We start from the raw sequence: 6,977 nt of genomic DNA, 5'->3' as shown, positions 1-6,977 counted from the left end.
ACTCCTGACCTCAAGTGATCCACCTGCCTCTGCCTCCCAAAGTGCTGGGATTACAGGCATGAGCCACTGCAACCAGCCTGGATCCTATCTCTTGAAAAAAAAATTAAAAATTAGAAAATTATCCAGATAGGATGGCGTGCATTTATAATCCCCAGCTACTACTCGGGAGGCTGAGGTGGGAGGATTGCTTGAGCCCAAAAGTTTGAGGCTGCAGTGAACCATGATGGCTCCACTGTACTCCAGCCTGGGTGACAGAGCGAGACCCTGTCTCTAGAAAAAAAAAAAAAATAGGCAGGGCGCAGTGGCTCACACCTGTAATCCCAGCACTTTGGGAGGCTGAGGCGGGTGGATCACAAGGTCAAGAGATTGAGACCATCCTGGCCAACATGGTGAAACCCCTTCTCTACTAAAAATACAAAAATTAGCTGGGCATGGTGGCGCACACCTGTAGTCCCAGCTACTCAGGAGGCTGAGACAGGAGAATCACTTGAACCTGGGAGGCGGAGGTTGCAGTGAGGCGAGATTGTGTCACTGCACTCCAGCCTGGTGACAGAGTGAGACTCTGTCTCAAAAAAATAAATAAACAAAAATAGTATTCTGGGGACAGTTTGCAAGTACCAACAGCATATGTTTCTCAGGCCCCCTCTGATGACAAGGACTGGCCCAGGGTGGACAGGGAAGCCCAGGGAGGGTGGTATCATGTTGGCCCTCTAATGTTTCCTCTGAGAACCCCTCCAATGGGCCAGTTAGCATGGGCCACCTAGGGATGCCAGGGTGGGGTGCCAGGGGACACTCTGCTGTGGTCCCACTTGGGGCATGGTCACCAGATGTGGTCTTTTTCTTTCTTTTTTTTTTTTTGAGACGGAGTCTCGCTCTGTCGCCCAGGCTGGAGTGCAGTGGTGCGATCTCAGCTCACTGCAAGCTCCGCCTCCTGGGTTCACGCCATTCTCCTGCCTCAGCCTCCTGAGTAGCTGGGACTACAGGCGTCTGCTACCACGCCCAGCTAATTTTTTGTATTTTTTAGCAGAGATGGGGTTTCACCGTGTTAGCCAGAATGGTCTTGATCTCCTGACCCCGTGATCTGCCTGCCTCAGCCTCCCAAAGTGCTGGGATTACAGGCATGAGCCACCGTGCCCAGCCCAGATGTGCTCTTTTTCAAGTTTCCTTCTTGATGGAGGGCTGGGCCAGCTTGTGAGGCCTGAAAAGGGCTCCCTGCACCCATCTGCCATGTTGGACCTGTTACTAGAGGTATCACCCCCAACAAAAATATTTCTAAGTCCCCCTCCTATGGTAGTGACTGGCCTGGGCTGAGTAAGAAGGACTGTGGAGTACTCTCCAGGCTCAGCCCTGGTCCCACATGCGTCCCTGTTTTAACATGTGACCCCCCCTCCGCAGAAAACTTTTATAAGTCCCTCTCCAGGAAGAGAGATTGGACCTGGCCAACCAGAGAGGCCTGGAGAGGGTGACCTGAGTTTGCCCACAGCCCCATGTGGGCTCCTTCATAGGAGGCTCTGACTGCAAAGGTTCCTGTGTCCCAGCCAGTGGTAGGGACTGGTCGCAGCCAAAGGAGGAGGCCAGCAGAAGGACCACAGGTGGGCTGCCATCCTGCAGAGGCCTCTGATTGTGGGATGTGCCTCCAGGAAATATTTGTAAGTCCTTGGGGATGGGGTGGGGATAAGGAAACAGCTTAGGTCAGCTAGGAACCCTAGGGCAAAGCACCCCAGGCCTAGTTTTGGTCACACATGGGGCCTGGTTCCTGGATGTGCTCCTTGAAAATTTGTCTAAGTCACCCTCTAAAGACAGGGATTATTACAAGTGAGCCAGAGAGGCCCGAGAAGGGCACCCCGGCATAGTTGTCCTGCTGCATAGAATCTGGCCACAGGATGAACCCCCTGAAAACTTTAAAAAGTCTCCTTCTGATTGAGACCATCCTGGCGAACATGGTGAAACTCCATCTCTACTAAAAATACAAAAAATTAGCTGGGCATGGTGGCGGGTGCCTGTAGTCCCAGCTACTCGGGAGGCTGAGGCAGGAGAATGGCATGAAGCCGGGATGGGAGACTGGGTCTCCCTCTATCACCCACGTTGGAGTGTGCTGGCCTGATCAAAACACACTGCAACCTCAGAATCCTGGGCTCAAGTAATCCTCCCGTCTCAGCCTCCCAAAGTGTTGGGATGACTTGCTTGAGCTGCCATGCCCAGCCTCTCCCTAATTTTTCTAAGGACGCCTGTAGAGGCTGGGAATCAGCCCTGGTCATTCAGGGAATCCGTGCAGGGTGGCCCGGGCCCAGCAGGCTACCCTCTGACTGCTTTGGGCCGAGATACAAGTTGGAGTGAGACCCTGACCAGGTGGCATCTGGTTGGGTAGGGGAAGGTCCAGGTCCCGCGCAGTCGCACCAGTGGTCAGGCGCCACTTGGTGATCACTCTGATATCATCCCCGGAGCTCGGTTGTCGCGTGTGAGGGACAAGATCCGGCCGGAGAGCCCAGGACAGTGTTCCAGGAGACTGAGGGAGATGGCAAGTTCTTCTTGGCCGCCACACGCGGTGCTGCATAATGGACTCTCCTGAGATAGTTACTGTGGGATCCAGGGGAGCCTCAGATCGTTACTGCAGGATGGGAGTCCGCGGTCTTTGAGAACAGCAAAAGAAGAGTGGCGTATGAAGGTCCCCTCTGCCCTTGGAGACCGACTTGTGCCGTCACAGGTGAATGGGGTAGGGCGCCCTGGGCTCAGCCGCTTTCTCATCTGGTGCCGGCTTGTTCACAGCATCACTGGATACATTTTTGTTCTTTTTCTTTCTTTCTTTCTTTTTTTTTGAGATGGAGTCTCTGTCTGTCACCCAGGCTGGAGTGCAGTGGCGTGATCTCGGCTCACTGTGAGCTCTGCCTCCCGAGCAGCTGGGACTACAGGCGCTGCTAACTTTTTGTATTTTTAGTAGAGACGGGGTTTCACCGTGTTAGCCAGGGTGGTCTCGATCTCCTGACCTCGTGATCCGCCCACCTCGGCCTCCCAAAGCACTGGGATTACATAGGCGTGAGCCACCGTGCCCGGCCTCTTTTTTTGAAGACAGAGTCCCACTCTACTGCCCAGGCTGGAGTGCAATGGCGCGATCTCGGCTCACTGCAACCTTTGCCTCCTGGGTTCAGGTGATTCTCCTGCCTTAGCCTCCCGAGTAGCTGGGATTACAGGCACATGCCACCACACACGGATAATTTTTGTATTTTCAGTACAGACGGGGTTTCACCATGTTGGCCAGGCTGGTCTCAAACTCCTGACCTCAAGTGATCCGCCTGCCTCGGCCTCCCAAACTACTGGGATTACAGGCCTGAGCGCACGTCTGGCCTACTGGAGAAGTTTTCTAGGTCCCCTTCCCGGGGCCAGGATCGCAGCCAGGGACCCCTCCTGGGCACAGCTCCTGACCACCGACTCACATAAGGTACTGTCGCAGAAAGTGTGTCCTGAAATTTTTTCCAAGTCCCCTCTTAAGAAGGGACACTGGCTCAGGCTTACAGGGAGGATGAAGGAGGGCACCCAGACCCCAGCTGCAGTTTCCATGGCGACCATTCATTGGACACCTTCAGAAAACGTCTGGAGGGATGACTCGGGCCAAACAGGGAGGGCTAGGGGTGGACAACTTGGACTTGGTCACAGTCCTGTGCAGATGCATCTGAAGTACCTGCTGAAAACGTTTCCAATTCTGAGTGATAGGAGACAGGAATAGGGGCATGAAGAGAGGGATGGGGAGGATGAAAGGAGGGGGATCACTGGGAGCTGCAGAAGCGGTGGCGGGGAAAGCCAGGGGAAGGGGAGGTAGAGGGACGGTTTTGATGGCAGAAGGAGGTTCTGAGTAGGATATTGTTGTGGCTTCATTCCCCTGTGGGCCTTCCAAAACGTTCCTTTTTTTTTCTTTTCTCTTTCTTTTTCTTTCCCTCCCTCCCTCCTTTCTTTCTTTCCCTTCCCCTCTCCTCCTTCCATTCTGAATGTTCTTCTTCATTTTCTTTTCTTTTTTTTTTGAGACAGACTTTCACTCTTGTTTGTGTGTGTGTGTGTGTGTGTGTGTGTGTGTTTTGTTTTGAGACACAGTTTTACTCTTGTTGCCCAGGCTGGAGTGCAATGGTGGGATCTCGGCTCACCGCAACCTCCTCTTCCCAGGTTCAAGCGATTCTCCTGCCTGAGCCTCCCGAGTAGCTGGGATTATAGGCATGCGCCACCACACCTGGCTAATTTTTGTATTTTTAGTAGAGACAGGTTTTCTCCATGTTGGTCAGGCTGGTCTTGAACTCCCAACTTCAGGTGAGCCGCCTGCCTCGGCCTCCGAAAGTGCTGGGATTACAGGCGTGAGCCGTCGCGCCCAGCCTCTTTTTTCTTTTCTCCTTTTTCCCTCCTTCCCTCCCTCTCTTCCTCCCTTCCTTCCTTCCTCATTCCACCCTCCCTCTCTCTCTCATTTTTGTTGTTGTTGTTGTTGTTTTTTGGTTTTTTTTTTGAGACGGAGTCTTGCTCTGTCACCCAGGCTGGAGTGCAGTGGCATGATCTCAGCTCACTGCAAGCTCCGCCTCCCAGGTTCACGCCATTCTCCTGCCTCAGCCTCCCGAGTAGCTGGGACTACAGGCACCCGCCACCACGCCCGGCTAATTTTTTCTATTTTTAGTAGAGGCGGGGTTTCACCGTGTTAGCTAGGATGGTCTCCATCTCCTGACCTTGTGATCTGCCCGCCTCGGCCTCCCAAAGTGCTGGGATTACAGGTGTGAGCCACCACGCCCGGCTCTCATTTTTTTTTGTTTTTGTTTTTTGTTTTATTTTTCCCGAGACTGAGTCTCGCTGTCACCCAGGCTGCTGTGCAATGATACGATCATAGCGCACTGCAACATGGAACTCCAGGGCACAGGGATTAAGTATTCCCGTGATCCTTTGTGGGACCAGTTATATTTATCCGTTGAACACGTTTCCAAGACCTCCTGCAGGCTGGCTAGGGATACCTGAAGAAGGCTTCCTGGCTTGGCTGTGGTCACATGCAAGGCGCCTTTTTGATGAATACACTTGAACAAAAGTTTGCTTTTATTAGAAATGGTAGCCAGGTGCGGTGGCTCACTCCTGTAATCCCAGCACTTTGGGAGGCCGAGGCGGGTGGATCTCTTGGGGTCATGAGTTCCAGACCAGCCTGGCCAACATGGTGAAACCTGTCTCTACTAAAAATTTTTTTTAAAAAGGCCGGGCCCGGTGGCTCACGCCTGTAATTCCAGCACTTTGGGAGGCCGAGGCGGGCGGATCACGAGGTCACGAAATCGAGACCATCCTGGCTAACACAGTGAAACCCCGTCTCTACTATAAATACAAAAAATTAGCTGGGCATGGTGGCAGGCGCCTGTAGTCCCAGCTACTGGGCGACAGAGCAAGACTCTGTCTCAAAAACAAAAAACAAAAAAACAACAACAAAAAATTAGCCGAGCGTGGCAGTGGGCATCTGTAATTCCAGCTACTTAGGAGGTTGAGGCAGGAGAATCGATTGAACCTGGGAGGCGGAGGTTGCAGTGAGCTGAGATTGCACCACTGCACTCCAGCCTGGACGACAGAGCAAGATTCAGTCTCAAAAAAGGATGGGGTCTTGCTATATTGCCCAGGCTGATCTTGAACTCCTGGGTTCAAGCAATGTTATGCCTCGGCCTCCCAAAATGTTGGGATGACTTCCGTGAGCCACCGTTCCCTGCCTTCTCCACATTTTCTGAGTTGGCCTATGGAGGCCAGGACCAGCCGTGGCCATTCAGGGAGTTCTGTGGAGAGTGCCCCGGGTCCACCAAGGCAGCCTCTGATATCTTGGGGCCGAGGTACAGGTTAGAGTGAGACCCGGACAAGGTGGCCTCTGCTGAGGGTTGGGGTCCAATCCGGCGGGGACTTGCTGGTGATTGGGCATTACCTGTTTGTTGGCGTTTATATTTTCTTTTCTTTTTTTTTTTTTTTTGAGACGGAGTCTCGCTCTGTTGCCCAGGCTGGAGTGCAGTGGCACCATCTCGGCTCACTGCAAGCTCCGCCTCCCGGGTTCACGCCATTCTCCTGCCTCAGCCTCCTGAGTAGCTGGGACTACAGGTGCCCGCCACCACGCCTAGCTAATTTTTGTATTTTTAGTAGAGACGGGGTTTCACTGTGTTAGCCAGGATGGTCTCGATCTCCTGACCTTGTGATCTGCCTGCCTCAGCCTCCCAAAGTTCTGGGATTACAGGCGTGAGCCACCATGCCCGGCCTGGCGTTTATATTTTCTCCCTGGAGCTAGCCTGCTGCATAGGTGGGATAAGATTCTGCCATGGTGCTCAGAATCCAGTTCAGTTCCTGGAGGCCAGGGGCAATGGCAGGATCTTCTCTACAGGCACCAGTCTGTAGACAGGCTCTCCTGAGATTGTCACTGCAGGACGGGGGTGAGTGATTTCTGAGAATTCTGAAGGCCTACTGGCCCACGGAGGTCCCCTCCGCTTCTGAGGACCGCCTTGAGTGGTCGCACGTGACCGGGGTCGCCCTACTGAGGACAGGATCGCAGCCAGGGAGGCCCGGGAAGGCACCTTGCTCCTGGCCTCCAACTCACGTGGGGCACCGTTGCTGAGAGTGAGCCCTGAAATCTTTTCCAACTCTGCCCACCCCCAAGTGTTTTTTTTTTTTTTTGAGACAGAGTCTCCCTCTGTTGCCCAGGCTGGAGTGCGGTGGTGCAATCTCGGCTCACTGCAACTTCTGCCTCCTGGGTTCAAGCGATTCTCCTGCCTCAGCCTCCCAAGCAGCTGGGATTGCAGGCGCCCGCCACCACGCCCGGCCAATTTTTGTATTTTTAGTACGAACCGGGTTTCATCATGTTGGCCAGCTGCTCTGGAACTCCTGACCTCATGATCCACCCGGCTCGGCCTCTCAAAGTGCTGGGATTACAGGCGTGAGCCACCGCACCCAGCCCCAACTCTCCCTCTTAAGAGGACACGGGCTCAGGCTAACAAAGAGGCTTT

This window comes from Pongo abelii, chromosome 20 (genome assembly GCF_028885655.2).
Source record: "Pongo abelii isolate AG06213 chromosome 20, NHGRI_mPonAbe1-v2.0_pri, whole genome shotgun sequence".
Lineage (NCBI taxonomy): Eukaryota > Metazoa > Chordata > Mammalia > Primates > Hominidae > Pongo > Pongo abelii.
This window is presented reverse-complemented; position numbering follows the sequence as displayed.